The sequence below is a fragment of the Euleptes europaea genome, chromosome 9, assembly GCF_029931775.1.
Source record: "Euleptes europaea isolate rEulEur1 chromosome 9, rEulEur1.hap1, whole genome shotgun sequence".
Taxonomy (NCBI): Eukaryota; Metazoa; Chordata; class Lepidosauria; order Squamata; family Sphaerodactylidae; genus Euleptes; species Euleptes europaea.
In genome coordinates, this window is record NC_079320.1 from 92,366,436 (window position 1) to 92,377,838 (window position 11,403).

Genomic DNA, 11,403 nt, shown 5'->3' on the forward strand with positions numbered 1-11,403 from the left:
CTAAATCCTGCATCCATTTAATCATGACTGGTTTAATTCTTTCTTGTTCTAAATTAATTGTAATCAATAGTTTATACATCCTACCAATCATTCCCTTATTTCCTTTGTCTAATATTTTTTCTAACTCGGATTTATTTTTATTAAATCCAAGTTGATTATCTTTATTAAAGATATCTTGTAACTTATAATATACAAACCAGTCTTTTATATTTAATTCTTCCCTACTTTTTATTTAATTCTTCCCTACCATTTACTCTCTTTCTACTCAATTATATTCCTATACATCTCTATATCTAAATTTAGTTGTATTCCCCTTTTTATATAAGCTTCTGTTGGGTTAATCCATCCCGGAGTCTTATTTTCTAAAGTCTTGTACTTTGTCCAAATTTGGAATAGCCCAGCTCTAATAATATGGATTTTAAAATCCCTATTTATCTTTTCCTTTTCGTACCATAAATATGCATGCCAACCATAACGAAGATTATACCCTTCTAACTCCAATAAACGATAATTTTCTAACTTAATCCAAGTTTTTAACCAGAGAAAACAAGAAGCCTCATAATATTGTTGCAAATCTGGTAGTCCTAGTCCTCCTGTTTTTCTTAATTGAATCAGATTTTTATACGCTATTCTATGTTTTCGTTTTCCCCACAAAATTTTTAAAATATCCTTTTTCCAAATTTAAAAAATTTTAAATCCTTTAATAATCGGTAAATTTTGAAATAAAAAAAGCATCTTGGGTAATACCATCATTTTGATTACCGATATTCTGCCCCACAACGATAGGGGTATTTTTTCCCAATTTTTTAAATCTATATTTATTTGCTGCCATGTTTTATCATAATTATTTTTAAATAAATTAAAATTATTAGAAGTTAACCATATTCCCAAATATTTTACTTTATGCTCTATAGCAAAACCTGTAATTCCCGCTAATTCTTGCTGCTGCAAGGGTGTGATATTTTTAACCAATATTTTATTTTTATTTTTATTTATTTTGAAACCTGCAAGCTTTCCATAAACCTCAATCATTTTACTCCATTCAACAATCTGATTAGTAGGATCAGTTAAAAAACACACTAAATCATCTGCATATGTCTCAACCTTATAATGATTTCTCCCTATTTTATAACCTACAATCTCTACATACTTTCTAATTTTTCTCATCAAAACTTCTAATATAATAATAAACAACAAAGGTGAAAGAGGGCAACCTTGTCTGGTGCCCTTTTGTATTTCAAATTGTGAGGATAATTCCCCATTAATTAATAACCTAGCAGTTTGACAAGTGTAAATATTTCCAATAACCTTTTGAAATTTATCACCAAAATCCATATATTCTAACACTTTCCTCATAAATTTCCAATTTACATTGTCAAACGCTTTTTCTGCATCTAAAAATATCATTGCAATAGGTGTAGTATCAAATTCTGCATATTCTAAAAGATCTAACACTACTCTAACATTTTGACTAATCAACCTCCCTGGAAGGAATCCTGCTTGGTCTTCATGTAAATAATATTTAGTACTTTCTTCAATCTGTTTACTAATATCATTACAAACAATGTATAATCATTATTTAATAAAGATATTTGCCTATAATTTTTAACTTCAATGAAATCAGAATTTGGTTTAGGAATTAAAACTATATTTCCTTTTTTCCAGGTATTTGGAATGGGTCCTCCATGTATACAGTTATTCATCACTCTCAATAAATACAGTGAAAGTTGATCCACAAACGTTTTATAATAAAGAGCTGTAAATCCATCTTCTCCTGGCATCTAACAATTCTTTATGTTCCTGTGATATTTTATCCCATTCAAATTGTATTAAATATTTTTCCATTTCTTTTTCTGAAACTATTCCTTGTGTGTAAAGATTAGAATAGTAATCTATAAAAGTTTCTATAATTTTTTGTCTGATAAAACTTTACCATCCTTCCTTATTTTCAATATTGGTATTCTCCTCTCTTTACATTTAAGTTGCCATGCTAACATTTTACCTGGTTTATTTGAGTGTTCAAAGAATCTTTGCCTATTATACAGTATTTTTCTTTCTATATCCATAGTTAATAAAATCTCATATTGTTGTTGCAAATTTTTTATTTTATCAGTCTGTTCCTGTTTAAGTAATTTAGTTTGTACTTTTCTTAATTGCATTTCTGCGTGTTTAATTTCCTCCAATATTTTTTTCTTTTTCCACTCTCTCTCTCTGTACCACCTTGAATTTTGTTGTATTAAAATGCCTCTAATCACTGCTTTTCCTGCATCCCAAACAACATCTTCAGGAGTTCCATTGTCTGCATTTTCCTGAAAATAATATTGTATTTCTAATTTTATTTTATCTGCTATCTTCTTGGTTTTTTTTAATAAATATTCATTAATATACCAAGACTTGTTTCTCTTAAGTCCCAAATTCATTTGTAAAAACAGTGCATTGTGATCTGATAAAACTTTCGGTAAAATTTTGAAGTCATCTAATTTACCTGTAATATCTTTAGATAGCCATAGCATATCTATTCTCGAATGAGAGCTATGTCTTGAGGAATAAAAAGTATATCCCCTTTTATTACCATTTTTCATTCTCCATGCATCAAACATTTCCCATTGATCTGTTAAATGATCAAAAATACTGGGTATTTTACCTTCAAATTTCCCGTTTTTTCTTCGTTGATCTATCTAATCGAGGTTCTATTACTCCATTGAAATCACCCATCCATATCATATTTTCAGTAGCATGTTCAGCCAATATTGATGTTAGATCCATATAAAATAATTTCTGATTGTTATTCGGTGCATATATACCAACTAATATTATTTTTTGGTAACCACACAAAACCTCTACCATCAAAATCCTTCCTTCTATATCTTTATACAGCATCCTCGGTTCAAATATTAAAGGAATGTACATAGCTATTCCATTGATTTTTTTCTTTTCATTACAGGAAGTAAACAGTTTACCCAATTTATTTTGTTCTAACCTTATGACCTCCTTTGTTAAAATATGTGTCTCCTGTAAACAAAAAATATTAGCTTTAGATTTCTGTAGATGATAAAATATTTTCCTCCTCTTGTTTGGAGAGTTCAATCCATTAACATTCCATGATAATATTTTCGTCGTTTTTTAACTAGAAGTAGTAATAGTAACCCCTTTTTAATGGTTTATAGTACTCCCTCCCCCCTCCTCCCCCCATAGTATCCCCTTCTCCCTCTCATAGTTCATCCAGCATTCTAAATCAATCAATCTGTATCCTGTTCTTCCATCAATGATTTTCCTCCTGAAGCTTCTGCGGCCTTTTCTTCCTCTGTAAGTTTCTTTTCAACCAGTTCTTTGGTTGGTTGCTGTGGTGGTTTACTTAAATCTCCTTCATATCTTCGCAAGAACTGATCAGCTTTGGCCACATCTGTAAATTTGAACCTCTTCGATTTGAATATAAATGAGACACCTTGAGGATATTCCCATCTATGTTGTATTCCATTGTGTCTCAGCCTTGCCACAAACTCTGCGAAATCCTTTCTTTTTCTCAGTAGTCTCCCTGGAATCTCCTTCATTAGTCTCACTGGATGACCTTCTATTGTTAGGGGATTGTTATAATGTTTATTCAGTATCAGGTCCCAGTGAGATCTTGAAAAAAAATTGCACCAAACAGTCCCTTGGAACTTTATTTCTGGCTGCAAAAGCAGAGTTAACTCTATAAGCTGTGATTATCATACCTTCCACTATTGCTTCTTCTTCTTGTAAAAAGTCAGCCAAGAGTACTTTCAAATATTCTTTCAAATCAGAACCCTCAAGCTGTTCTTTGAGACCACGTATACGAATCCAACTTTCCTTTATCTTCAATTCTAACATCGCCGCATGGTCCTCTCGTCGTTCTTCTCGCTCTTGGCTTGCCTCCAGTGACAGTTCCAAGGTGTCAACCTTTTTCCTGGTTTCTTTACTTTTCTTTGATTGTTTTTGTTGTTTCGCCTCCAACTTGTCTTGCTTTAGTGTTAAGGCTGAGATAGAGTCCTGCAGTGTTGAAATAGCTGCAGTATTCTGGTTAAGGCCTTGCTTAACAAAATCCATGTCTTGCTTCATTGACACAACTTCAGATTTTACTTCTGCCACATCTTTTTTTACTTCATCCAGTTCAGTTTTAACTGATGTCACTTCATAGAGTGTTTTAGTTAAAAGTTCTTGCAAGGAGTTCAAAGTGGCATCAGGTTTTTTAGACATTTTTGCCAAAGACATTGATCCTGTTACTGGAGAAGTATCTGGTGAAATAGCTGGGCTAGTGACAGAAGGTCTTCTTTTTGATTGTATAGATAATTGAGTCTGAAGGTTCTTGGGATCTTTAATGAGTACTTTGGGATGCTTTTCTGAGTCTTTTTTATTTTTTTCTTCTTTATCTCCCATTGAAGCACAGAATAGCTGTATTTGTAATCCAAGAGAGAGAAGGGGGGGGAAATGGCAGTCTTACAACATCAGTTCAGAGAGTCTCATCAGTGGAGCATATAACTGGAAAAATCAATCCTGGAGAGCAGTTAGCACCTACAAGATATTGTCCATCAGTGTTTCATTGCCCGCTCAACAGCCACAGATCTGAGTGTCTCTTAGAGTCTGTCAAAATCAGCTGGGCAAGAAAATTCAAACTGCGCCACAGCCTGGCAAAAAGCCAAGTTTCATTTTAGGCTCGTTAGAGAGTATAGAAGAAAAAAAACCCAGTTTGCTACTCCTTATTTCATGTACACCCAGACACCCCCATGATTCTCTAGTTCGGTATCAGAAATATTTTAAAGAAGCAACCTTTAAGCTTTTTCCGCGCCTCTGAGTCGCCGTCCCGATGTCCAGAGAAACAATGGCTCCGGCTTCTCTGCCAGCCAGCCCGAGCGCTCGCCACCGCTTCCAAGGCAGCGGGCACATCTAGGGCAAGCCGCGAATCGTCCGCCTATTCAGCATCCCCTCTTCTCCAAGGGGAGCCGCGACGATCGATCAGGGGGGGATTTCCCTCCTGCGCCGCTTTGATCGGGGCGCAAGGTTCGCGCTGCTGCAGTAGTCGGCGGCGGAAACGGAAGTCGGTAGATATGAATTATGGCTGAATGAGACCTCCAGATTCAGAGGTAGCCTCCACTGAATACCAGCTGTGGGGGAGAACCGTGGAGGAAAGAGGCTGCCTCTTCAGATGCTTCTCAAGGGCATCTGGTTGGCCGTTGTGGGAAGCAGGATGATGGACATTTGATAGATCCAGCAGGGCTTTTCTTATATTCTTAAAGATCTTTGCTTGAAACCCTGGAATGCCACTGACAATCAGAGGACAGACAAATGGTTTGTCTTGAGATATGGCAGTTTCATATGCCAAAAGCAATAGATCATAGAATCATCGAGTTTGAAGGGATGACCAGGGTCATCTGGTCCAATCTAGATGACCCTGGTGGTCCCTTCCAATCTATGATTCTATGAAACTGCCACTTGTATTTTCTTGTCTTATATTGTATTGCAGCTACGCAGTCCGTGAACGTCTTTTTTCTGCTGATGGCAAGTCTTGATCTCACGACATTCTGCTCCTTGTGATCAATGCATCAACAACAGAGAATGCCAACTGGGGGTGTTACCCTAAGTAGTAGAAGAAGAAGATTTGGTTTTTATATGCCGACTTCCTCTACCTTTTTTGGAAAATCAAACCAGCTTACAATCTCCTTCCCTTCCTGTCCTCACAACAGACACTCTGTGAGGTAGGTGGGGCTGAGAGAGTTCGGAGAGAACTGTGACTGGCCTAAGGTGCATGTGGAGGAGTGGAGAAACCAACCCAGTTCACCAGATTAGAGTTCACTACTCATGTGGAGGAGTGGGGAGTCAAACCCAGTTCTCCAGATTAGAATGCACCACTCTTAACCACTACACCACACTGGCTCTTCTCCTACACCATGCTGGCTCTCTCCACTTTAGTTGGGTGAATTCGTCTCCACTTTAGTTGGGGGAATTAGTTGGAGCCAGAGAGTGAGTGGGGGGTAACTGGGATCAATAACCTATGTATACCAAGATAGTCCTGGGTGAAAACTCTCAAATGAGCAGGCAATTGTATAATTAAAATTGGTTTTTATTAAAGAATAAAATAATAAAAACAACAAATATATTTTAAGCAATGAACATGCGCACACAAAGCACACAAGGGCTGACTAAGAGAAAAGGGAGGTAGTTGGAGAGGGTTTTCAGGGATGGGTGATAGGGATGTCCAGGGAAAGCAGCGCTGAAGAAGAAAACAACCAGTATATTGTCAAAGGCTTTCACGGTCAGAGTTCATTGGTTCTTGTAGGTTATCTGGGCTGTGTAACCGTGGTCTTGGTATTTTCTTTCCTGACGTTTCGCCAGCAGCTGTGGCAGGCATCTTCAGAGGAGTAACACTGAAGGACAGTGTCTCTCAGTGTCAAGTGTGTAGGAAGAGTAATATATAGTCAGAAAGGGGTTGGGTTGAGCTGAATCATTGTCCTGCAAAAAGTATCAAAGGTAATGTGCTAATCATTGTCCTGTAAGTATCAAGATAATGTGCTAATGAGGGTGTGGTATGTTAATATGGAACCTGTCAGAGGTGGTCTTTGGTTTCTTCTTCACGTTGCTTGTGTTGTCCATACTAGTCGTGGTGGAGCTGACTCGTACAAGCAGTCGGGCTCCTGACATGAGTTAGGGCCCTACGAGGTGTTTACATAGTTGCTCTGCTGTTCTCACTCCTGGTTTCCCCCCGCCCTCTACCTTGGCCTTGAGCAGCTAACAAGCTGCAGTCTGTTTTGGGTTGCTTCGCTCTCCTCTCCACCAGACATTGTTATCAATCCCTTTCCTGTTTCTATCCCTTTCCCAAGCCTGTTAGTATGGGCACCTGTGATGTAATCATGTAACCATGTCTTAAGTATTATCCGATACCCTGGCCCGCCATTAGCAGCTTTGAAAACCTGCAAGTTACCTTAGCTGTACCTGATGCTTCTACAATAAATTTTTACCTGCTTCTGACTTGGCTGTCTGAGCGAGTGGCTTTTTGGGAATTGCCCAGGTTGGCTGGAGAACCTGACAGAACCATTGTATCCTGATCTGTTAATGTGTGAAATCCAAAGCTAATCTGCATGGCTATTGTTGACTGTAGTCTTTGTTAGTCTGGAGGTTTTCAAAACAACCAGTGTTTCCAGGAGCAAAGGAAAAGAGCCCACAAATAGGTCGTAGTGCGCGCACGGATCCAGAACACACACTCTATGAATGACCAAAGGACCAATAACAGCAATTCTACTTTTGTTTCAAATCATAGGATACATACTTGTAGTATATGTTTTGTGCATTAGAAGCTACTGAAGATCATTTAACATTGAACAATGGGAATCTTAAGCAGAAGTCTACTCAAAGTGTCTGACCACACGAGAGCCATAAGAACATGAACATAAGCTGCCTTATACTGAAAGAGACCCCTGGTCCATCAAAGTCAGTATTGTCTACTCAGACTGGCAGTGGCTCTCCAGGGTCTCTGGCAAGGGTCTTTCACATCACCTGCTTGCCTAGTCCCTTTAACTGGAGATGCCGAGGATTGAACCTGGGACTTCTGCATGCCAAACAGATGCTCTACCACTGAGCCATGCCCCCCCAGCTTGTTTATACCTTTCCAGCTTGTCTATATTCTTCTTATACTGTGGTGCCCAAAACTGAACACAATACTCTAGGTGAGGTCTTACCAGAGCAGAGTAAAACTATACCATCACTTCACATTATCTGAACCCTATACCTCTGTTGATACAGCCCCAACCCACATTTGCCTTTTTAGCTTCTGCATCACACTGCTGACTCATGTTCAGTGCGTGGTCTACTAAGACCCCTAGATATTTTTCACACCTACTACTGCCAAGACAAGACTTCCCCATTCTATAATTATGCATTTTATTTTTCCTACCTAAATGCAGAACTTTAAATTTATCTCTGTTGAAATTCATTGTATTAGTTTTAACCCAGTTTTCCAGCTTGTCGAGATCATCCTGTCTCCTGGTTCTGTTTTCCACAGTATTTGCTACTCCCTCCCAATTTAGTATAATCTGCAAATTCAATACATATCCCCTCTATTCCTTCATCCAAATCATTTATAAAGATATTGAACAACACAGGGCCCAGGACAGATCCCTGAGGCACTCCACTAGTCACTCCTCTTCAAGTGGATGAGGAACCATTGACAAGCACTCTTTGGGTACGATCTATCAACCAGTTACAGATCCACCAAAGTAACAGGATCTAAACTACATTTTCCCATTGGTTCTTGTAGGTTATCCGGGCTGTGTAACCGTGGTCTTGGAATTTTCTTTCCTGACGTTGTCCTGCAATACTCAGCTCAAACCCAACTCCTTTCTGACTATATATTACTCTTCCTACACCCTTGACACTGAGAGACACTGTCCTTCAGTGTTACTACTCTGAAGATGCCTGCCACAGTTGCTGGCGAAACGTCAGGAAAGAAAATTCCAAGACCACGGTTACACAGCCCGGATAACCTACAAGAACCAATGAACTCTGACCGTGAAAGCCTTCGACAATACATTTTCCCAATTTGTCAACAAGAATATTATGGGGAACCTTACCAAAAGCCTTACTGAAATCTAGATAAACTATGTCTACAGTACTCCCCAGCCCTGACCTGGATGACCCAGGCTAGCCTGATCTCGTCAGATCTCAGAAGCTAAGCAGGGTCAGCCCTGGTTAGTATTTGGATGGGAGACCACCAAGGAATACCAGGGTTGCTGTGCAGGGGAAGGCACTGGCAAACAGCCTCTGTTAATCTCTTGCCATGAAAATCCTAAAAAGGGTCGCCATAAGTCGGCTGCGACTTGACGGCACTTTACACACACTCTCTCTCACACACACAGCACTCCCCTGATCTAGAATGGTAGCAATTTTCTCAAAAAAGGAGATAAGATTAGTTTGACATGAGCTGTTCTTGAGAAACTTGGGAAGAATGCTTTAGGTTGATCCAGCATTGAGCAGGGGGTTGGACTAGATGGCCTATGGCCCCTTCAGCTCTATGATGCTATAACCCTGCTTGGCTCCTGGCCAGGTACATCTTCCTCTCTCTACCCCCTGTAGTTTCACATGAAGTGCAGGAAAAACCCTGAACCACTTCTGCAATGGTTCGCGGCAGCATGGCTGGTGAGGGAGCTGAGGCAGTTACAAGCAAAGTCCGTGGCATGTTTGTATTCTCACCTGAGGGTCACAATTATGACACTTGCAGCTAGTGTAAGTTGGTAGCCCTGCTGGAGGAGATGATGCAGGGACTTGAGGCCCTCTTGTCCACTGGGAAGAGTTCATGGGACAGAACGGATGAAGCACTCTTGAGAGGGCAACAGGAGGAGGAGGAGGAAAAGTCTCATCACATGGAGGAGCCCCCAACATGGGAGGAGGAGGAAGACAGTGCAAGGAAGAATGTAGCCCACAAGAGCAGGAAAGCCAGGAGACAATCTGAGCCTCTGTTGCTAGGCAATGGGTTCCAGGGTCTCCCCAGAGATATTGATTCTGGATGACTGGAGCAAGGGCTCCTCCCCCAGCCTCCCCGAAGCTTGAAGAACATTTCTCAGGCCCCTGTGGATGAGAGGAATCAAACTTCTGCTCCCCAAATTAGGGAGAGGCGGTGCTGGTAATTGGGGATTCCTTACTGAAGAGGGACAGAGGCTAAAGTGTGTTGACCAGGCTGGTCATCTTAAGAGGCTGGTGGAACTGCCTGCCACATGATTTTGGGGGAGGGTCTTCCAGGGGTTTGAGTGTCATCTACATCTGTGCTGCGTTCTTTGCCCACTTAGGGAACAAGTTGTGTGTGGAGGGGGAGCCCCCGCCCTCGGACACCCTCGTCCCAGTGTAGCTAGCACAGCAGTATTATCGGAAAGGCCGGCCAGAGTGTAGCGTCTTGGCAGAGGGGCCCGGCCCCCTCCAGCTGGTCCCTGCCGAGGGCATCTCTGACGCTGCAAAGTTTGCTCCTGTGTGTACGTACGGCTCTTGTGGATATGGTGCCATTATTTAATCTGTACTTTATTTATTTATGATGTACATTAAAGAAGGTGGTGGTGACGAGCCGTTCTCTGAAGTGGTGACTGGTGATGCTGCCCTGCACTTTCTGTGGGATGCCCCACCACAGGTCCTGTTGATGCCCTGAGCCCCTGCAGGGTATGCTGGTTGCAGGCAATGGGGAAGGCTCTCGCTGAGGTCGCTCTGTGGGCGCTGGAGGGAAGGAAGGCTCCCATGCTGTGTTACTCAGAAATCTCTCCCAAGAAGGTCAGTGAGAGGCCGTGTGGATGGCCACCGGGACACCAAGGTGTGCGTTTCTGGAGGTCCCACCTGCATCGATGCAGGGTTCCTTCCCTTAGCCCCTGTTGCCATAATCCACTAGTTCCTCTGAATTCTCAGCTTTTGCTTTTCAAAAACATACTCCTTTTTATTGCGGAGCTATAAAGGGAAAGGTATAGGTGGTTTTTGAAAGGAATGGGGCTGGGAAGCTGGAAGATCACTGGCAAGAATTCACTGCTCAACTGATCGGGTGAACATGCTGTCACACAATGGCGATGAAAGCAAAATGGGAGAACCACAGTGTGGATGCAGCTAAAGAGTTAAAAATGAGAGGGCAGCCCTAAGACTGAGGAGAGGCACACAGGAAAGGGGTGGAGTTTTTTTGTTTTTTGTTTTGCCAAAAGAGACTTCTAGAAGCCTTTTCTCCATCTGCTTGGCCTCCCCCAACCCACTCCATTTCTGCGGGGCTGTTAAGGCCAAAAGCTGCCCTGTTGCAGTTGGTAAGACCGGGGGTCATTGCTCTGAATACCAGGCAGCAGTTCATGGAGGGGAATTGTGTGGGGGTGGGGCAGCACTCAGCAGGGCCTCCTCTGGAGATTTTGGAAGAGCAAAAGAGAGCTGGGAGTCATCTGCATGGCTTTCAGGGGGTTCTGGTCACGCTTCAGCCTTAGAGAAGCTCCACATCGTATGCTGACACCTTCGGGGGGGCAGGCATGTGCGGAGGGTCCGGCACACACACACGGGGCTTGGGAGACCACCGCAGGCCTCTCTCTCTGCAGGAGCTCACAGCAACAGCTGCTCAAAGGACCTTTTCTTCCTAGCGGCTGCTCTCCCTCCTCGCCCCATCAGGTTTCCCAAGGCAGCATCCGTTGGCAGGTAGGACACAGCGGAGCCTAGGATTGGGCCGAAGCCCACAGCCTCCCCCTCAATTCTCTCCCCCCCCCCGCAGCATGTCCACCTGTTCCAGCCCCACTTCAGCTTGGGAGGGGGGAAGCCTTGCAAACTGCTTCTTTAAGCACCCGCTGCTGCTGCCGGTTCTGCCCAGACAGCTGTCGGGGGTGCCCTAGAGTGGAAGAGCTGATCTCTCACGGATGCTCTGGGGTTAGTCCAGGCCTTTGTGGGGGTGGCTGG